General features: G+C 38.9%; 1 non-coding gene across 1 annotated transcript; it reads right to left on the bottom strand.

Annotated features, from left to right (window-relative positions):
* Positions 1–3,239: 3,239 nt before the first annotated feature.
* Positions 3,240–3,345, bottom strand: LOC112704802 (small nucleolar RNA R71). The gene has a single exon (XR_003155409.1). It is a non-coding gene; the product is annotated as a small nucleolar RNA R71 (small nucleolar RNA).
* Positions 3,346–23,549: the final 20,204 nt, after the last annotated feature.

A 23,549-nucleotide genomic window follows, 5' to 3' on the forward strand; every position in this document is an offset into this window, starting at 1 on the left:
CCGTTAGAAACTTGGAGGCACAAGTGGGCCAGCTGAGTAAGAAAATTACTAAAACTCCTCCTAGTACTCTCCCAAGCAATACAGAAGAGAATCCAAAAAGAGAGTGTGATGCTAGGGCATTTTGGCCAGTTTCACTGACCTTTTCTTTACTGTTTTTAGGTAATTTCATGCATTTTCTTAGGAAATAAGTTAGTTTTGGGCAAATATTCACTCAGACCTTGATTCAAGCATACATTGTGCATTTTACATTATTTCATGTGGATTTTGCATGATTTTAATGACAAAATTGTATATTGCATTACCCATGACGTGGACTAGAACTTTGATGCACTCTATTGCTTGATTTCAGGACCAAAGGAAGCAAGGAATGGGAGGTAACTTGCAAAGTTAAGGAGAAAAGTGATTGCCAAAAACACTCTCAAAAGCCATCAATGCCCACGTTAAAGAGTCATGTTAACTAAGTTAACGTGAACTCTAACGTGGAGAAGAGAAGTTGAGCCAACGTTAGTGACACCTAACATTGTCACTAACGTTGGCAATTGCTCACAAATGGCCACGTTAGAAGCCACGTTAACCTAGTTAACGTGGCCTCTAACGTTAAAGGGGGAAGAGAAGCCAACGTTAGTGACACTCAACATTGTCACTAACGTTGGCCTAAGGTGCAAAGAGCCACGTTAACTCCCACGTTAACTTGGTTAACGTGGGAGCTAACGTAAGAGATAGAGAGTTGTCGACAACGTTAGTAACACTCAACATTGTCACTAACGTTGGAGCAACCACACAACCCCCAAGAGCCACGTTAACTTCCACGTTAACTTGGTTAACGTGGAAGCTAACGATGAGGAATGAAGAATGAGCCAACGTTAGTGACACTCAACATTGTCACTAACGTTGGGATGGCTAAGAATGGCCACGTTAGAAGCCACGTTAACCCAGTTAACGTGGACTCTAACGTGAGACCTAGGGGCACACTTGAACGTTAGTGACAATGTTGAGTGTCACTAACGTTCTCGAAGGTTGGCAAAAGCCACGTTAGAAGCCACGTTAATCTAGTTAACGTGAGCTTTAACGTGAAGCAAGAAGGGGCACACTTGAACGTTAGTGACAATGTTGAGTGTCACTAACGTTCTCGAAGGCTAGCAAGGCAAAGTTAAAGGCCACGTTAACCCAGTTAACGTGGGCTTTAACGTGAGGCAAAGGGGTGCATGGCAACGTTAGTGACAATGTTAAGTGTCACTAACGTTCTCGAACTTTTATTTTCACTAAATGTTAAACACCCCTAACGTCTTGAGTTAAAGTCTCTGCCCACTTCACACTTTCTCTCTGCAAGTAAGCCAAGCCCAATTGAAGAAAGGAACTGCTTCAAGCTCAAAGATCCAGAGGCCCAAGACTTGAAGAACTAACTAGAAGCTGAGAAGAGTAGTATATATAGGAGTAGTTTTGAAATAGAGAAGGAGCTTTTTTGGGGAGCTAGGAGAGAGAACTACTGTCTGTATTTTTACTTTCTCTGCACTTCTAGCTTTATGATGTATTCTTCATCTTTGATTTTGATTTCTAGAGCTATAAACAACTAAACCCCTTTCATTGGGTTAGGGAGCTCTGTTGTAATTTGATGGATCAATACTAATTTTCTTATTCTTCTTCTATCTTTCCTTTTGATTTTACTTGAAAGCTTTCGATCTTCATCCAATTGGATAGTTATCTTGGAAAAGAAACTATTCAAACATGGATCTCTTCGGATCCTTGAAAGAGGAATGAGGAGATTAGCTAGAAATGCTTTCTCATGCTGGACCAAATTGAGTGTGGATGGGTATGTGGCTATAACCCTCTAAACACTTGATTTGGGAAGTGCATGTGGTATAATCAGTGACCACACTTCATCTCTTCTCATGAGCAATTGACCAAGGAATTGGCTATTGATCAATATTTGAGAGATTGAATTGCAAGAAATTGTGGTTCAATCACTTAAGATTGCCAAGGAGATCAATGAGTGCATTGATTGAGGAAGAGATGAAAATGAAATTGATCCGGAGAATGCAACATCTCCTAAGCCCAATGAACTCCCCATTTCTGATCTTACCCATTCTCTTTATTTTCTGTAATTTACTTTTATGAGCAATTCCCCAATTCCCATTTACAATTCTGCTATTTACTTTCAGTTATTTACTTTCTCGCCATTTTAATTTCTGCAATTATCAACTCTATTCATGGATTCGCTCAACTAGATCATTCCTCTAATTAAAGTTGCTTGATCAATCAATCCCTGTGGGATTCGACGTCACTCTATTGTGAGTTTTTACTTGACGACAAATTTGGTACACTTGCTGAATGGGAATTTGTTGAAAGACAAGTTTTACCCCGATCAAGTTTATGGCGCCGTTGTCGGGGATTGATTGTGCATCGACAATGATTACATTAGAGGATCACTAGATTGAGATTTGTATTTTGTTTGATTTAATTTTCTGTTCGGTTAATTTGCTTTCCGTCTTAGTTTAATTCTTCCCCTTCCCTGTTCTTAGTTTTTCTTTGCTATTTACAATTCAGTTCACTAACCCACTAACTGTTTGATATATTGCATCACTGACACTAACAAGTAATTCTAACAAGATACTTTCTGCATTGCCTTTCTTCCTTGTACTCTGTTGGTTGTATGACAGGGAGAAGAAGCGGAGCTTCAACTTCCTTTGATTCTGAACCTGAGAGAACCTTCTTAAGATTAAGAAGGGAGGCAAAAGAAAAACATGTAGTGGGTGCTGAAGAAGAGGAGGAACACTTTGAAGAATACTTTGAAACAACCATGGAAGACCATCGTGAGGAAGAGGTTCACAACCATGGTGGAGGAGGTAGAGCAAATCCTGGTGGGGAAGATAGAAGAGTCTTGGGGTCTTATATCAACCCAAACCCAGGGAATTGCGGAAGTAGCATCCAAAAACCAACCATCCATGCCAACAACTTTGAACTAAAGCCACAGCTCATTACCCTTGTTCAGAACAATTGCTCGTTCGGAGGAGGTGTCCAAGAAGACCCCAACCAACACTTAAGCACATTCCTGAGAATATGTGACACAGTGAAGTCCAATGGCGTTCAACCAGACGTCTATAGACTGTTATTGTTCCCATTCTCTCTCAGAGACAAGGCAACCAAGTGGTTGGAGTCTTTTCCAAAGGAGAGCTTGACAACTTGGGATGATGTTATGAACAAATTCTTAGCAAGATTTTACCCCCCTCAACGAGTCAATCAGCTGAGAGCTGAGGTCTAAACTTTCAGGCAACAAGATGGTGAGACTTTATATGAAGCATGGGAGAGGTTTAAAGACCTAACCAGGAGATGTCCATCTGATATGTTCAATGAATGGGTGTAGCTGCACATCTTCTATGAAGGACTGTCATATGAATCTAAGAAGGCCGTAGACCATTCATCCGGAGGTTCTTTGAACAAGAAGAAGACCATTGAGGAAGCCATAGATGTCATTGAAACTGTGGCTGAGAATGACTACTTTTATACTTTCGAAAGAGGGAACACTAGAGGAGTAATGGAGCTGAACAATGTAGATGCTCTGCTTGCTCAAAACAAGCTCATCACCAAGCAGCTAGCTGACCTCACCAAGAAGATGGAGAGAAGTCAAGTGGAAGCAATCACCACTTCAACTCGAGAGGAAGCAAGTGAAAAGGAAGAAGGCACTCAGGAGCAAGCCAACTACATTGGGAATTCACCTAGATACAACCATGATCCATACTCCAAGACCTACAACCCTGGATGGAGGAATCACCCAAACTTTGGGTGGGGTAATCAACAAGACCAAGGCCAAGATCAGAGACGTCACAACCCCAACAACAATACAGCCAATTCCTTATTTAATGACCAAATCTCTAAAATTGAAACCCTGCTTGAGAACATATGCAGAGACATCCAAGACAGTAAAGCATTCCGAGAGGAAGTGCAGTCAAATATGCATAACCAAGATGCTGCCATTGAGAAGCTTGAAACACAAGTTGGCTACCTATTCAATCGGACTTCTGGCAACAATAGAAGTAAAAAAGAGGAGTGTCAAGCTATCACTCTTAGAAGTGGGAAGGAATTGAAGGGATTTGACCAAAAGGAACTAGAAGAAGAGTCAATTGACGAAGGAGAAAGGCAAGATGGAGATCAGAGCCCAACTTCTAAAAGCCAAAAAGAAGAAGGGAAGCTGAAGCCAGATATCCCGAGAGTTCCATACCCTCAGCAATTGAAGAAAAAGGGGGATGACAACCAATTTTTGAGATTTTTAGAAATCTTCAAAAAGCTACAAATTAACATACCCTTTGCTGAAGCAATAGAACAAATGCCTCTCTATGCCAAGTTCTTAAAGGAGCTCATGACTAAGAAGAGAAGCTGGAAGAACAACAAAACTGTGATACTGACCGAAGAATGCAGTGCTATCATTCAGCACAAATTACCCCAGAAATTGAAGGATCCAGGGAGTTTTCAGATCCCCTGTGTCATAGGTGAGATCACGGTAGAGAAGGCTCTTTGTGACCTAGGAGCCAGCATCAATTTGATGTCAGTAGCTATGATGAGGAAGATGAAGATCGAAGAGGCTAAACCAACAAAGATGGCCCTACAATTGGCAGACCGATCATTCAAGTTCCCTCACGGCATAGTAGAGGATTTGTTGGTAAAGGTGGGAGAGTTCATATTCCCAGCAGATTTTGTGGTCCTAGATATGCAAGAGGAACCCAAGGCTTCCATTATCCTGGGAAGGCCCTTCTTGGCCACTGCAGGAGCTGTCATTGACGTCCAAAAAGGTGACCTCACCTTGAGATTACACAATGAAGAGATGACCTTCAACGTATTCAAGGCCATGAGTTACCCACCAGAGCAATTCGGGGAATGCATGAGGTTAGATGCGCTTGAGGAAGAAGTACATGAGGACTTTGAGGAAGAAGAACCTGAAGAGCCAGAGAGGGTAGTAGGGGAGGAATATGAATCACGTGAAGAGGTTGCAGCAACAGAAATTCACACACAAGAAGCGCCCAAGGTGGAAAATCAAGAGTCAGAGGCACCAAAGCTTGAGCTCAAAGCACTGCCACCTACTCTCAAATATGCATATTTGGGGAAAAACGGAAGTCACCCAGTAATCATAAGCTCATCCCTCAACCAGGATCAAGAGGATGAACTACTCCAAGTACTGCGGAGGCACAAGGATGCCATTGGATGGACTCTTGCTGACCTGAAAGGAATAAGTTCAGCCATATGCATGCACAAGATACTGCTAGAAGAAGATGCCAAACCATCCATTCAATCTCAAAGGAGGCTGAACCCAATTATGAAAGAGGTGGTGCAGAAAGAGGTTATGAAGTTATGGCAGGGAGGGGTGATATACCCTATCTCAGACAGCCCATGGGTTAGTCCTATACATGTTGTCCCAAAGAAAGGAGGAATAACTGTAGTTCCGAATGAGAGGAACGAATTAATTCCTACAAGGACCGTCACTGGATGGCGGATGTGCATAGACTACAGAAAACTCAATGAAGCTACACGAAAAGATCATTTCCCGCTTCCATTCATGGACCAGATGTTGGAACGACTTGCAGGCCATGCATTTTATTGTTTTCTCGATGGCTATTCAGGATATAACCAAATAGTGATTGATCCTAGAGACCAAGAGAAAACCTCCTTCACATGCCCATATGGAGTGTTTGCTTATAGGCGCATGCCATTCGGGCTATGTAATGCACCTGCAACGTTCCAACGCTGCATGCTTTCTATCTTCTCAGACATGATAGAGAAATTCATTGAAGTTTTTATGGATGATTTTTCAGTATTTGGAGATTCTTTTCCTAGTTGCCAACATCACCTAGCCCTGGTATTGAAGAGATGTCAAGAGACCAATCTGGTTTTGAACTGGGAAAAATGTCACTTCATGGTGACAAGAGGAATAGTCCTTGGTCATAAGGTTTCTAACCAGGGTATTGAGGTGGACAGAGCTAAAGTGAAAATTATTGAAAAACTTCCTTCACCCGGTGATGTCAAGGCAATTAGGAGCTTTTTAGGGCATGCAGGTTTTTACAGAAGGTTTATTAAGGATTTTTCAAAGATAGCAAAGCCCTTAAGCAATCTCCTTGTAGCTAACACACCATTTGTCTTCGATGAAACATGCATGTTGGCTTTTGAGAACTTGAAAATGAGGCTATCCTCTGCACCTATCATCTCCCCTCCTGATTGGAACTTACCTTTTGAACTAATGTGTGATGCATCTGATTATGCAATAGGGGCAGTGTTAGGACAGAGGAAAGATAGCTTAGTCCATGTGATATACTATGCCAGCAAGGTCCTTAATGATGCTCAAAGAAATTATACCACAACCGAAAAGGAACTGCTGGCAATAGTCTTTGCATTTGACAAGTTTAGATCATACCTCATTGGTGCAAAAGTGATTGTTTTCATAGATCACACAGCACTTAAATATTTGTTTGCTAAGCAGGAATCAAAACCAAGACTAATAAGATGGATCTTATTATTGCAGGAATTTGATATTGAAATCAGAGACAAGAAAGGAGTGGAGAACAAGGTAGCAGATCACCTCTCCAGAATCCCTCAGGATGAAGGTGGGGCACATGATACTCAAGTGAATGAGCTCTTCCCTGATGAGCAGTTGATGATAGTTCACAAGGCTCCATGGTTTGCAGACATAGCCAACTTCAAGGCAACTGGGGCTTTACCACCAGAGATACATAAACATCAGAAAAGAAAGCTCATGAATGATGCAAAATACTTTGTCTGGGATGAGCCATATCTCTTCAAGAAGTGTTCAGATGGAGTCCTCAGAAGATGTGTTTTGGAAGAAGAAGGACGAGAGGTGCTATTGAATTGCCACAGCTCAAGTTATGGAGGCCACTTTGGAGGAGACAGAACTGCAGCAAAGGTTCTACAAAGTGGGTTCTTTTGGCCAACCCTTTTCAAGGACGCCAAAGAACTGATAAAAAGTTGCAACGAATGCCAAAGAGCGGAAGATTTGCCCAAAAGAAATGCCATGCCACAAAATTTCATTCTAGAGCTGGAACTGTTTGATGTGTGGGGAATAGATTTCATGGGGCCATTTCCAACTTCATATGCAAACAAGTACATCTTAGTAACTGTGGATTATGTCTCCAAGTGGGTGGAGGCAATTGCAACTCCAACAAATGATAACAAGGTGGTTATGAACTTCCTCAGGAAGAATATCTTTAGCCGGTTTGGAGTCCCAAGAGCCCTCATCAGTGATGGAGGGAGCCATTTTTGTAACAGACCATTAGAGGCTCTTCTACTACGATATGGGGTCAAACACAAGGTAGCCACACCTTACCACCCCCAAACAAGTGGACAAACTGAGATCTCCAACAGAGAACTAAAGAGAATTTTGGAAAAGACTGTGGGTGCATCAAGAAATGATTGGTCAAAAAAGCTGGATGATGCTCTCTGGGCATACAGAACATCATTCAAAACACCACTTGGAATGTCCCCATATCAGCTGGTGTACGGTAAAGCCTGTCACTTACCACTGGAGCTAGAACACAAAGCTTTATGGGCTATCAAGATACTAAATTTTGATAGCATTGCTGCTGGTGCAAAGAGAATCTTGCAGCTGCAAGAGATGGAGGAATTCAGGTCACAAGCCTATGAGAATACCAAGATGTACAAGGAGAAGGCAAAGAGAAGACATGACTCACATCTTGCACCCAGAAGTTTCGAAAGGGGGCAGCGAGTGCTCCTATACAATTCCAAACTAAGACTGTTCCCAGGAAAACTCAAATCAAGGTGGTCCGGGCCCTTTCTTGTCACAAAGGTCTCGCCGTACGGGCACGTAGAAGTCATGGATGAAGGGTCAGAAAGAACTTTTACAGTGAATGGACAAAGACTCAAGCATTATCTGGGCAACATGGGGGAAAACCCCAGAATGAAATACCATCTCAAGTGAGTGAGGACTCGTCGAGCTAGCGACGATAAAAAAAAAAAGCGCTTTGTTGGGAGGCAACCCAATCTCAGGTAGTCATTTTCATCTTCATTTCAATAAAAATCACAAGTTGTTCCCCTGTATTGCAAGGAGCTAAGTTTGGTGTTTCACACCAGAACAATCAAAAGAGACAGTGTAATTCTAAGTTTGGTGTTCCACCAAAAAGGACATTTAGTTAGAATTACACCTGCTCCCAAAACACATTGCTAGCTCTAACCAATTGAGGGAAACCACTTAGATGTAGTTAGACTTTAGTTGATCATTGTTCTGTTAAACAACAAGATATGAGTTATCAGCATATGTGTAAGATTGTGTACTAAACAAAGAACTAAGTTTGGTGTTCACACACCAAATCAAGTTCATAAGACACAAGCACATGCAAGCTAATTATTCCTCAAGTGCTTTGGGAACAAGCAACTTCCAATAACTTTACAGGAACCTTATGGTGCCCCTTCACTCAAGGAAGCAAAGAGCAGGAGGAGAACGAAAAGGAGGCGATTAGAAGTTGTCTCCTGAAGGTTGTATTGTCACTTAATTCCATATATTTACAGTTCGAACATTGGAAGCTCAAATGCAATCTTGATTAATGATTATCAGTGAGGCCTAAACATGTTTGTTTTTAACTCTAACTTGTTGTTGAGCATGGTCTGTGATTCTGGTTTAAGTGTCACTGCATCTTTCCCTTATTTACTTGTAAGCTTGTCTATTGGTTTGAAGAAGGGAATGTTTCATGTTTTAAAAGAGCAGAGTAGGGCTCATAATGTGAAAGTGCATTCATGAATCTTTGGGGGTAGTCATAAGTTAGCTAAGTTGGTTCAACCACAAGGTTAGGATGACATCTATCTATCCTGAATGCTTTACTTTTGATATACCCATGAGATTAAGATAACAACAAGATCCTAATAAGAGAAAAGGGAAAGAACAAGGGAAGTGAAAAACAAAAGAAAAAGAGTAAGCAATAAGGCTAGGCACCAATGGTTTACCCTAAGACATGTGTCTGTGGTGCTCCTGTGTGAGGGATCTACTTGGATGAATAAGCTCTTTGGGGTGCTTCATCACCTGGTAACTTGGGTTAACTAACCCGGGATTATCAGCTGAAAATCCACTATCAAGAGTAACCCTCACCACAGAGCATTTAGTAACCCAAAGAGGTGCTGGACACCAAGGTCTGAAGGAAAGAAAACAAATAAACTATATGCCTGTGGTGTGTATGTATGGGGGAGAGACTTGAGCAAGTAAGTCCTTAGGGGTGTTTCAACACCTAGCACCTTGAACCAACTGGCTCGGGAGTGTTGGCTGAAAGCTTATCCTAAAGAGTTGCCCCCTTACAAAACACTTAGCCTAAAGACACAAATAAGCCCTTGAAATAACAATAAAAGGATCAATAAATAAAGGTCTCATGGGATATAACAAAGTGAGTCTTTTAGGAGATGATAAAGGTCTGAAAGCCAGTAGTGGAATGAACCTAAGTTGCTATGCATGAAACCACCATAAAATCAGTAATATGACTTCCACAAGAATGACTCATTTCTCTGGAGATTCCATTCATCATTCTCTTGTTCCAGTACTTGCTTAGGGACAAGCAAGCTTTAACTTTGGTGTTGTGATGCCAGGGCATTTTGGCCAGTTTCACTGACCTTTTCTTTACTATTTTTAGGTAATTTCATGCATTTTCTTAGGAAATAAGTTAGTTTTGGGCAAATATTCACTCAGACCTTGATTCAAGCAAACATTGTGCATTTTACATTATTTCATGTGGATTTTGCATGATTTTAATGACAAAATTGTATATTGCATTACCCATGACGTGGACTAGAACTTTGATGCACTCTATTGCTTGATTTCAGGACCAAAGGAAGCAAGGAATGGGAGGTAACTTGCAAAGTTAAGGAGAAAAGTGATTGCCAAAAACACTCTCAAAAGCCATCAATGCCCACGTTAAAGAGTCACGTTAACTAAGTTAACGTGAACTCTAACGTGGAGAAGAGAAGTTGAGCCAACATTAGTGACACCTAACATTGTCACTAACGTTGGCAATTGCTCACAAATGGCCACGTTAGAAGCCACGTTAACCTAGTTAACGTGGCCTCTAACGTTAAAGGGGAAGAGAAGCCAACGTTAGTGACACTCAACATTGTCACTAACGTTGGAGTAACCACACAACCCCCAAGAGCCACGTTAACTTTCACGTTAACTTGGTTAACGTGGAAGCTAACGATGAGGAATGAAGAATGAGCCAACGTTAGTGACACTCAACATTGTCACTAACGTTGGGATGGCTAAGAATGGCCACGTTAGAAGTCACGTTAACCCAGTTAACGTGGACTCTAACGTGAGACCTAGGGGCACACTTGAACGTTAGTGACAATGTTGAGTGTCACTAACGTTCTCGAAGGTTGGCAAAAGCCACGTTAGAAGCCACGTTAACCTAGTTAACGTGAGCTTTAACGTGAAGCAAGAAGGGGCACACTTGAACGTTAGTGACAATGTTGAGTGTCACTAACGTTCTCGAAGGCTAGCAAGGCAAAGTTAAAGGCCACGTTAACCCAGTTAACGTGGGATTTAACGTGAGGCAAAGGGGTGCATGGCAACGTTAGTGACAATGTTAAGTGTCACTAACGTTCTCGAACTTTTATTTTCACTAAATGTTAAACACCCCTAACGTCTTGAGTTAAAGTCTCTGCCCACTTCACACTTTCTCTCTGCAAGTAAGCCAAGCCCAATTGAAGAAAGGAACTGCTTCAAGCTCAAAGATCCAGAGGCCCAAAACTTGAAGAACTAACTAGAAGCTGAGAAGAGTAGTATATATAGGAGTAGTTTTGAAATAGAGAAGGAGCTTTTTGGGGGAGCTAGGAGAGAGAACTGCTCTCTGTATTTTTACTTTCTCTGCACTTCTAGCTTTATGATGTATTCTCCATCTTTGATTTTGATTTCTAGAACTATGAACAACTAAACCCCTTTCATTGGGTTAGGGAGCTCTGTTGTAATTTGATGGATCAATACTAATTTTCTTATTCTTCTTCTATCTTTCCTTTTGATTTTACTTGAAAGCTTTCGATCTTCATCCAATTGGATAGTTATCTTGGAAAAGAAACTATTCAAACATGGATCTCTTCGGATCCTTGAAAGAGGAATGAAGAGATTAGCTAGAAATGCTTTCTCATGCTGGACCAAATTGAGTGTGGATGGGTATGTGGCTATAACCCTCTAAACACTTGATTTGGGAAGTGCATGTGGTATAATCAGTGACCACACTTCATCTCTTCTCATGAGCAATTGACCAAGGAATTGGCTATTGATCAATATTTGAGAGATTGAATTGCAAGAAATTGTGGTTCAATCACTTAAGATTGCCAAGGAGATCAATGAGTGCATTGATTGAGGAAGAGATGAAAATGAAATTGATCCGGAGAATGCAACATCTCCTAAGCCCAATGAACTCCCCATTTCTGATCTTACCCATTCTCTTTATTTTCTGCAATTTACTTTTATGAGCAATTCCCCAATTCCCATTTACAATTCTGCTATTTACTTTCAGTTATTTACTTTCTCGCCATTTTAATTTCTGCAATTATCAACTCTATTCATGGATTCGCTCAACTAGATCATTCCTCTAATTAAAGTTGCTTGATCAATCAATCCCGGTGGGATTCGACCTCACTCTATTGTGAGTTTTTACTTGACGACAAATTCGGTACACTTGCCGAATGGAAATTTGTTGAGAGACAAGTTTTACCCCGATCAGAGTGCAAGGCCATTGATATTATCAAAATGGCCAAATCCAAGGAGGAAGGGGAGGACGTGAATCCCCATGAGGAAGACCTCATGGGACGTCTTCCAGACAGAAGGGAGTTCCCTATTGAGGACCTAAAGGAATCTGAGGCTCATATAGAGACCATAGAGATTCCATTAAACTTTCTTCTATCATTCATGAGCTCTGAGAACTATTCTTCCTCTAAAGAGGATGAAGATGTAACTGAAGAGTAAGTTGCTCAATATCTAGGAGCCATCATGAAGCTGAATGCCAAGTTGTTTGGTAATGAGACTTGGGAAGGTGAACCTCCCTTGCTCATTAGTGAACTAAATACATGGGTTCAACAAACTTTACCTCAAAAGAAACAAGATCCTGGTAAATTCTTAATACCCTGCACCATAGGCACCATGACCTTTGAGAAGGCTCTATGTGACCTGGGGTCAGGTATAAATCTTATGCCACTCTCTGTAATGGAGAAATTGGGGATCTTTGAGGTACAACCTGCAAGAATCTCATTAGAGATGGCAGACAAGTCAATAAAACAAGCTTATGCATTGGTAGAGGACGTGTTAGTGAAGGTTAAAGGCCTTTACATCCCTGCTGATTTCATAATCTTAGACACTGGGAAGGATGAGGATGAATGCATCATCCTTGGAAGACCCTTCCTAGCCACAGCAGGAGCTGTGATTGATGTTGACAGAGGAGAGCTAGTCCTTCAATTGAATGGGAACTACCTTGTGTTTAAAGCTCAAGGATCTCCCTCTGCAACCATGGAAAAGAGGCACGATAAGCTTCTCTCAATACAAAGTCAAACAAAGCCCCCACAATCAAACTCTAAGTTTGGTGTTGGGAGGCCACAACTAAACTCTAAGTTTGGTGTTGAACCCCCACATTCAAACTCTAAGTTTGGTGTTGGGAGGTCCCAACAATGCTCTGAACATCTGTGAAGCTCCATGAGAGCTCACTGTCAAGCTATTGACATTAAAGAAGTGCTTATTGGGAGGCAACCCAATTTTTATTTATCTATATTTCTATTATTCTTTTATGTTTTATTAGGTTTATGATCATGTGGAGTCACAAAGCAATTGCAAAAATTAAAAACAGAATAAAAAATAGCAGAAGAAAAAGCATACCTTGGAGGAAGAGCTGTCTGGCGTTTAAACGCCAGAAACAAGCATGTGTTTGGCATTTAATGCCAGAAACAAGTATCAATCTGGCGTTAAATGCCAGGATTGCATACAGAGGGCGTTTTACACGTCTAAAAGGTGCAGGGATGAGAAATCCTTGACACCTCAGGATCTGTGAACCCCACAGGATCACCTCAGGATCTGTCGACCCCAGAGGATCCCCACCTACCTCACTTCTCTCTTCTTCACATAATCCAATAACATTATACCCTTCACCAATCACCTCAATCTCTCTCTTCCCCATTACCCCTTCACCAATCACATCCATCCACTCTTCCCCATAAACCCCACCTACTTTCAAATTCAAAATCTCTTTCCCACCCAAACCTACCCTAAATGACCGAACCTATACCCCTCTCCCTCCACTATATAAACCTCCACATCCTTCTTCATTTTTACACAACACTATCCTCTCTTCTCCCCCTTGGCCAAAACCCACACATCTCTCTCTCTCCTCCATATCTTCTTCTTCTTCTTCTATTCTTTCTTCTTTTGCTCGAGGGTGAGCAACATTCTAAGTTTGGTGTGGCAAAAGCATAGCTTTTTTGTTTTTCCATAACCATTGATGGCACCTAAGGCCAGAGAAACCTCAAGAAAGAGGAAAGGGAAGGCAATTGCTTCCACCTCTGAGTCATGGGAGATGGAGAGATTCATCTCAAAAACCCATCAAGACTACTTCTATGAATTTGTGGCCAAGAAAAAGGTGATCCCTGAAGTCCCTTTCATGCTAAAAAAAAATGAGTATCCGGAGACCCGACATGAGATCCAAAGAAGAGGGTGGGAAGTTCTTACCAACCCCATTCAACAAGTCGAAATCTTAATGGTTCAAGAGTTCTATGCCAATGCATGGATCACTAGGAACCATGATCAAAGTATGAACCCGAATCCAAAGAATTACCTTACAATGGTTCGGGGGAAATACTTAGATTTCAGTCCGGAGAATGTAAGGTTGGCGTTCAACTTGCCTATGATGCAAGAAGATGTACGCCCCTACACTAGAAGGGTCAACTTTGATCAAAGGTTGGACCAAGTCCTCATGGACATATGTGTGGAAGGAGCTCAATGGAAAAGAGACTCAAGAGGCAATCCGGTTCAATTAAGAAGACTGGACCTTAAGCCTGTGGCTAGAGGATGGTTGTAGTTCATCCAACGCTCCATCATTCCTACTAGCAACCGATCCGAAGTAACTGTGGATCGGACCATCATGAAGAGGAAGTAGAAGTTCATGAAGTTATCCCTCTAGAACTCTACAAAGTAGCCAAAAAGCCCTCCACCTTGGCAAGGCTAGCTTTTTCTCATCTCATTTGCCATCTATGCAACTTAGCTGGAGTTGTCATAGAAGGAGACATCCTCATTGAAGAGGACAAGCCCATCACTAAGAAAAGGATGGAGCAAACAAGAGAGCCCATTCATGGATCTCAAGAGATGCATGAGGAAGCTCATCATCAAGAAATCCCTGAGATGCCTCAATGGATGCATTTTCCTCTAAACAACTATTGAGAACAACTCAACACTTCTCTAGAAGGATTGAGTCATGACATGAACCAATTAAGGGTGGAACACCAAGAACACTCCATCATTCTCAATGAGATTAGAGAAGATCAAAGAGCTATGAGGGAGGAGAAACAAAGGCAAGGAAGAGACATAGAAGAGCTCAAGAACACCATTGGTCCTTCAAGAAGAAGGCGCCACCATCACTAAGGTGGACTCATTCCTTAACTTCCTTATTCTTATCCCTCTGTTTTTCGGTTTTATGCTTCATGTTTGTCTATGTTTGTGTCTTTATTACATGATCATTAGTATTTAGTAACTATGTCTTAAGGCTATGAATAATTTCATGAATCCTTCACCTTTCTTAAATGAAAAATGTTTCTAATACAAAAGAACAAGAAGTACATGAGTTTCGAATTCATCCTTGAAATTAGTTTAATTATATTGATGTGGTGACAATACCTTTTTGTTTTCTGAATGAATGCTTGAACAATGCATATTTTTTATCTTGTTGTTTATGAATGTTAAAATTGTTGGCTCTTGAAAGAATGATGAACAAGAGAAATGTTATTGATAATCTGAAAAATAAAAAAATTGATTCTTAAAGCAAGAAAAAGCAGTGAATAACAAAAGCTTGCAAAAAAAATGGTGAAAAATATAAAAAAAAAAGAAAAAGCAAGCAGAAAAAGCCAATAGCCCTTAAAACCAAAAGGCAATGGTAAAAAGGATCCAAGGCTTTGAGCATCAATGGATAGGAGGGCCCAAGAAAATAAATCCAGGCCTAAGCGGCTAAATCAAGTTGTCCCTAACCATGTGCTTGTGGCATGAAGGTCCAAGTGAAAAGCTTGAAACTGAGTGGTTAAAGTCGTGATCCAAAGCAAAAAGAGAGTGTGCTTAAGAGCTCTGGACGCCTCTAACTGGGGACTTTAGCAAAGCTGAGTCACAATCTGAAAAGGTTCACCCAGTCATGTGTTTGTGGCATTTATGTATCTGGTAGTAATACTGGAAAACAAAGTGCTTAGGGCCACGGCCAATACTCATAAAAGTAGTTGTGTTCAAGAATCAACATACTTAACTAGGAGAATCAATAACAATATCTGAACTCTGAGTTCCTATGGATGCTAATCATTCTAAACTTCAAAGGATAAAGTGAGATGCCAAAACTGTTTAGAAGGAAAAAGCTACTAGTCCCGCTCATCTAATTAGAACTAAGCTTCATTGATATTTTGGAATTTATAGTATATTCTCTTCTTTTTATCCTATTTGATTTTTAGTTGCTTGGGGACAAGCAAAAATTTAAGTTTGGTGTTGTGATGAGCGGATAATTTATACGCTTTTTGGCATTGTTTTTAGGTAGTTTTTAGTAGGATCTAGCTAATTTTAGGGATGTTTTTATTAGTTTTTATGCAAAATTTACATTCTAGATTTTACTATGAGTTTGTATGTTTTTCTGTGATTTCAGGTATTTTCTGACTGAAATTAAGGGACCTGAGCAAAAATCTGATAGGAGGCTGAAAAAGGACTACAGATGCTGTTGGATTCTGACCTCCCTTCACTCGAAATGGATTTTCTGGAGCTACAGAACTCAAAATGGCGCTCTCTCAACTGTGATTGAAAGTAGACATCCAGGGCTTTCCAGCAATATATAATAGTCTATACTTTATTCGAGTTTAGATGACACAAACTGGCATTCAACGCCAGTTCCCTGCTGCATTCTGGAGTAAAACGCCAGAAACACATCACAAACCAGAGTTAAACGCCAAAAACATGTTACAACTTGGCGTTTAACCCCAAGAGAAGCCTCTGCACGTGTAAAACTCAAGCTCAGCCCAAGCACACACCAAAGTGGGCCCCGGAAGTGGATTTCTGCACTTAGACTTATTTCTGTAAACCCTAGTAGCTAGTTTAGTATAAATGGAACTTTTTACTATTGTACTAAGTGTCTTTTGACCGGGTCTTTTCCCCTATTTTCGAATTCATATGTCATTTAGGGAGGCTGGCCATTCGGCCATGCCTAGACCTTGTACTTATGTATTTTCAACAGTGGAGTTTCTACACACCATAGATTAAGGTGTAGAGCTCTACTGTTCCTCGAGTATTAATGCAATTACTATTATTCTTCTATTCAATTCAGCTTATTCTTATTTTAAGATATTCGCTGCACTTCAACATGATGAATGTGATGATCTATGACACTCATCATCATTCTCACCTATGAAAGCGTGCCTGACAACCACTCCCGTTTTACCTTAGATCGAGCGTGTATCTCTCAGCCTCCATTCTGAAAGATTGGAATCTTCGTGGTATAAGCTAGAATTATTGGCAGCCATTCCTAAGATCCGGAAAGTCTAAACCTTGTCTGTCGTATTCCGAGTAGGATCTTGGCTGGGATGATTGTGATGAGCTTCAAACTCGCGAGTGTTGGGCGTAGTAACAGACGCAAAAGAATCACTGGATTCTATTCCAACATGATCGAGAACCGACAGATGATTAGTCGTGCTGTGACAGAGCATTTGGACCATTTTCACTGAGAGGATGGAAAGTAGTCATTGACAACGATGACGCCCTACATACAGCTTGCAATAGAAAGGAGTAAGAATGATTAGATGAAAGCAGTAGGAAAGCAGAGATTCAGAAGGAACACAGTATCTTCATGCGCTTATATGAAATTCCCACCAATGAATTACATAAGTATTTCTATCTTTGTTTTATGCTTTATTTATCTTTATATTCAAAAACCATTATAACCATTTGAATCCGCCTGACTGAGATTTACAAGATGACCATAGCTTGCTTCATACCAACAATTTCTGTGGAATCGACCCTTACTCACGTAAGGTTTATTACTTGGACGACCCAGTGCACTTGCTGGTTAGTTGTGCAAAGTTGTGAAAAAGTGTGATATTACAATTGTGCATACCAAGTTGTTGGCGCCATTGAGATCACAATTTCATGCACTAATTGTTTATATTTTGGGTCGGAGGCAGATGTGGTGTTTATGTTGGGCCCGTGGCCGAGATTGATTATGTTTGGGCCTAAGGCTGTGATTGGTGAGTTTAGATTGATTGATCCTTTGGTATATATTGAATGTTATTTGGTTTATCGAGAAATTGAACCTTTTATAAATTCAAGATATGCAGTTGGATTTTTGTATTTATTTATATGTTGATGTTTTAATAGATTCATATGACTAACGATAATCACTACAATTGAAATCAGTTTTCTCTATACGTATCCTCTTATGACAATTCTTAAAAACCCTCCACTGAGAACCAGCTACGACGATGTTCTCACCCCTACAGATTTCTCTTTTCAGGATGAACGAAGAGTTCAAGGAGTTTATTTCGAGCATCTGATTGTATTCTATATTATTGTTTATACACTTATAATTTTTCCTCGCCTTTATTATTATATTTGTAAGAGGGATAGGAGTTGTAATAATATGTATGTATGTATATTTGTAAGTTACTTGTATAAGAAGTTTTGTATGTATATGTATATATACGAGGATTTTGATTTGAATTGGGTTATATATGCATGATTGATTGAAATAAAAAGTATTTCAGCTAAAGACTCACATCTTATTATTAAATATATGGAATTCGTCGTAATATTCTCACTATCATAGTGGGGCAGCCGAAAGCGTGATATTCTAATAGTGAGGGTGTTACATCATAAGCGCAAAATACAACTCATAAAAAACTCATCCGAAAAACATCCAAAACCTATGAAAAAACTTCCAATAAATTTGGAAAAAAAATCCAATGAACTTTAAAAAACACATCCAAAAATCATGAATAGACGTGGATGAAAAAACATCCAAAATCTCTGAAAAAATATATCCAAAAACTCTGAGAGAAAACATTGAAAAACTCTAAATGAAACTCATTCAAAAAATATCCAACAAACTTGGAAAAAAACATCTAATAAAATTAGAAAAAACATCCAATGAACTCTAAAAACACATCCAAAAAAATCATAAATAGATAAGGATGATAAAACATCCAAAATCTCTGAAAATTCTAAAAGAAAACATCCAAAAACTCTAAAAGAAAACATCCGAAAACTCTGGAATAAACATCCAAAATGTGGTTAGTTCTTCTTTTTACATGTCTTTCCCCTCTTGAAGTCTTTCTCCTTGGCAAAGTGCTCTGCCCGCTAGATCATAGTTTTTGTGCTCGGTGCTATGAATGGTGTCTTCATACTCTTTTGTTTGTTTCTTTGATTAATATGGCGTACTGGACGTGCAACATCTTCTAAGGAGTTCAAGAGTTTCCCAAGCCACAAGTTTGCAGGACTCAGTAAAAGAAACATAAAAATATAACACTATCCCTAAAAAATATCCAATTTCAATAGAAGAAACCTCTAATTTCAAGAAAAAGAAACAAAAAATCCAAAACTCACAAAACAAGTTACTACTTTCTCACTAAAAAAATGCTTAAATAGCATACCAAAAGATCCATAACTCAAAAAAGAAACATCCAATATGTCAATAAAAAAACATCCAATAAATCAAAAAAGAAACTTCCGGAGACTATATCGTGAATAAAACTCCTAAAGCATAAAAGAAATTTCTACTAATGCTAAAAAAATTCACTTATTCATACAGACCTAGTAACAAGAAGAAACTATTTCAAATGTATACACAAAATTCTATCATGCTTTAAAAGAAACATCCAGCAATTCAAGAAATAAAGGAACATCTCATATGAAGCCATCTACTAAGTTTATGAACCCTAAAACAAAAAAGAAAAATCCAGTAAATCGACAAAGAAACATCCACTAACCTTTGAGGTGGCGACACGGAAAAGGCGCGGCGTGACGGAGGAGGAAAAGACGCAACAACGCGACGTGATGACAAAGACGGATAAGACGTGGAGCAATTGAGGAGATGGACGAGACGGCGCGGCGTTACAGGTTATGACAGAGGAGGAGTCTGCGCGATGCAGGGGAGGAGACGTACGGTGCAACCTGACTTTCATGCATCGTTTCACAGCTGATGATGTCACTGTGGTGAATGGTGTGCTCATAATGGATGAAAGACGGTGCGAGGATTCTTCACAGCAGTAATGGAGGAAGCGGCGGCACTGACGTACCTTATTGATGGCAAGGGAGACGGCATGATAAGAGAGAGGGAGTGAGGTTGTTGCGGTGAAATTAGAAAAAGATAAAAGGTGAAATTAGGATAAAGGTGGATAAACGAAATGGAATTTTTTTTTTTCGTTTTAGTGGGTCTTAAGAGTGTAGTCAAATAGAATTTAACTAAAGTTGATTGTACCCTTTAATAATTATCTAATAGTATTGTTTATTATATTGTTCCTTTGACTTATAGAGACAATTAAAATTTTTAAATTTACATACAAATTCTATGACTAAATTTAATATTATCTCGACTATTTATTATATTGTCCCTTTGACTTGTAGTCATTTGGTATTAGCGGTGTCATCATGTGAGATAGAGACTCCTTATTATTAGGCACATCACTGCACGCATATATATATTGTATTTATATGCTAGAGATCAGAGTTACATATCAATAATGTTCTTTTCTTGATTATTAGAACTAAAAATTGATTAAGACTTATTTTAATTTACTTTAAATATATGAGCCCGGCAGAGAAAGATACATGTATAATGGTTATTTGGAGTCAAAAACAGGAAACAAGAAACCAATGATAGATACAGGATCATATACAAATGCTACCACCTTGCCTATTTATTCAATTCATTATTTCATGATAGATACCTGCTGACGGCTAGTTATATATAAATGTAAGAATTTGAAAATGAAAGTAACTAATGATGCTTCTGCATATGACCATGTTCTGAAAATTGGTTCGAATAGGTTCGTCAAATCGGTTAAACTGTAAATCGATAGAAAAATGATTTGAACAAATGATATAATCGTTTATTTTAAAAATCGGAATTAGACCGTCGAATTGATTAGGAATTGGTTGATCAGATTGAATCGAAATTCGATTGGTTTTGACATTTCAGCACACCGTTTTGAATTTTAAATTAAAAAAATTGAAAAATAAAAAGAAACCTCACCGTCACCCTCTCTATCTCTTACTCATCTTTCCTCTGCTTCCCTCTCTAAAAAAAAAAAAACCTAGCCTTCGTTGCTAATCTCTTCTTCGAGTTGTCATCGCCGTTGTTGAATTGGTCCAGCCGTCGTCCCACTGCTTTAGTGTCGTCTTTGCTGCGCATCGCATATGCTCGAAGCCGCCTTCCACTGCAACTCATCTCGCGTCGTATTCTCCATTGTGCAGCCACTGTTCCACCGCGTCGGTTCTGTTCCACCACACTCCAGCCCTCCTCTACTCCAATTCCACCACTGCGTCGGTTCTGTTCCGCTGCGTTTCACCCTCTGCGGCTCCAGTTACGCGACACTCCTTTTCCAGTTCCGTGACGACCCAGCCACTTCTTCTCCATGAACCCTATGTCTATACCTTCATCATATAACTGCTTCAATTTAGAAATGGATTCATAGGTTTCACCCTTTTACTTCTGTTATGTTGTTGTTCTGTTGTCTTTAATATTTTTGTTTTCATTGTTATTTTTTGTTCTTGAACTTGTTAAGTTGATAATTTACTAAATTATTGGACTGTTGTTGTGTTATTTTGCTAAATTGTTAAGTTACTGTGATTTAATTTGTTGAATTTTTCTATTCAGATTTTGTTGTTTTTATTTGATAAATTGTTGTTGTATATCTATCATTGTTCTTGAGATTGTTAGGTTGCAGTTTTTTTTAAATTACTAATTTATTAATTCTTTAAATGGTTGTTATTGTGATTCTTGGATATTAAGATTGATATTGTTTTTGTTTTTTGTTATTAAGTTGTTGAATTTTTTATTCGAATCTTGTGCTTGTTAATTCGTTAAATTATTATTATTGTGATTCTTACTATTGAAATTGTTCTTGCTGATAATTTTTAGATATAAATGTAGTAGAATAGTTCAGGGAAGAAGAATATTAGAGGAAGAGTAATTTCAGAAGGGGAGAGTCAGAGCTTACAATATCCATGCCAATTCTTAGATGTCTTCCTTGTCTATATACTTGTTATTCAAGAAAAGTTTGTTGTTTCTGTTTTGAATTTGTTATGCTAGCTGAGTTTGTTATGCTAGTTATCCTTTTTTCTATTCTTCTATCATAAATACATCAAAATATAGTTATAGTCTAATATAAATTTTAAAATATCATCCAAATTAATACTGATCAATTCTCCCCCTTCTCTACTGCAGGAAGCTCACCCTCTCATTAGTTCAGTCTTTCTTTCTTAATTGTAAATTTGCTTGTTTCATTGATTATTGAATTATTTATACTATACTTATGTTTCTTCTGAGTAGTATTATTAACAATGTTCCGAGACGATTCAAAAGTTTAAAATTCAATCAAGATTATTCTATTCAAATTAAACCGAATATATATATATATAATATTAAAAAATTATTAAAATTTATTATTTTTAATTAATAATTAATTATTAATATTTAAAAGTATAGATTAAAATATATTATTAAATTATTAAATTAAAAAAATAAATAGTTGATAATTAAAATTTAAAAATTATTCATGCATTGATTCATTATGAGAGCCAAGTCTAAAATGATTAAAAATTCAATCAACAATCTACAAAGATCAAGAAATTACATCTACTTTGACAGTTATGCCTAACTTGATATACTCGACTTATATCCAGAATTCAAATTCATTCTATTTATGTGTCTGACCTTATCTGTCCAATTGGATATGCAGAATCTTAACTGCACCTACAAATATACTCATATATTTAAATATGGGATCTTAACAACTCCTAGATAAATGGGCTAACCACCTCTTCCAAAAAGGGGGAAAAATTATAAAGTGGTGTGATCCAGTCAATACCTACCCGACCTCAAAGAGGTCGGACACGGTGACATAGTTTACCCTACTTATCTAAATAAGTAACTGACTCCTAAGATATCTCCTAATAATCAAGAAGGACGATCTCAACAACTTTCCTAACAAAAGAGAATGGTTATTCACCATCTAAGGTGAAACTACTCTAAAAGGTTATTATCGATTCTACTATAAATACATTGAGACCTTCAGGTATATTCAGAACCCAATCTACTAAAAACCTATCTAAAATCCTTACTAACTTAAGCATCAAAGTCCCTTGCAGGTACCACCCCCACCTCCTCACGAAAAACTTGAACGGCGGCACCTCGGCACCAACAGAAGTCGGACACTGCCCAAATGGAGTATGGACCTCATGGTCAAGCCCAAAAGCAACCCAGTTTTAGGTAACCCTCAAAATATTGGCGCCGTTGTTGGGGACCTGGAGCTCAACCATTGATAATGGTGGATGATCAATATCAAAAAGGATGAATTACATCCAACTTCAGATAAAAAAAATAGAGACCCATTGGAAAACAAGTTAAAACGATGGAAAGAATCGGAAAGCCAACTCTGAAAAGAGATGGGCAATAAAAAAGAGATTAAAGATAAACTAAGAAAACTAAAATCCGAGCCAAGGGAAAAAGAAAGTTGGGATAACAAAGACCCAGCCTTCATTGGAGGGGATGATCTTTTCTCTAAAGAAGTCATGCATACAAAGGTCCAAGAAAATTTTCAACATCCCAACATGGATCCCTAAGATGGATCCACTGATCCACATAACCATCTTAGCAACTTCAAATAAGTCTATCAGGTCGGGGAAGGTTGTATGAAATCTGACCTCTTTCAGAGCTCACGAAGAAAAGTCCGACCTCTTTTAAAGGTTAGACTCTACAATGAAGTCTAAAACCTCCAAGCTTACAAAGAAAAATTCGACCTCTTTTAGAGCTTACCAAGAAAAGTCCGACCTCTTTTAAAAGTTAGACTCTCACAATGAGGTCCAAAACCTCCAAGCTTACAAAGAAAAATCCGACCTCTTTTAGAGCTTAGAAAGAAAAGTCAATTCCCTTTTAAAGGTCAGACTTTATAGTGAGGTTGAGAACTTCCAAGCTTACAAAGGAAATTCCGACCTCTTTGCTTGAAAGGCTTTTGATATGCCTAGAATTCATCCCGACCTCATGAACCACAAGCTAGCCATATACCCGAATGCCCGACCAGTACAATAGAGGTGGCAAAAGCTTAGCCTTGAAAGAGCACAAGTC

This window comes from Arachis hypogaea, chromosome 7 (genome assembly GCF_003086295.3).
Source record: "Arachis hypogaea cultivar Tifrunner chromosome 7, arahy.Tifrunner.gnm2.J5K5, whole genome shotgun sequence".
NCBI lineage: Eukaryota > Viridiplantae > Streptophyta > Magnoliopsida > Fabales > Fabaceae > Arachis > Arachis hypogaea.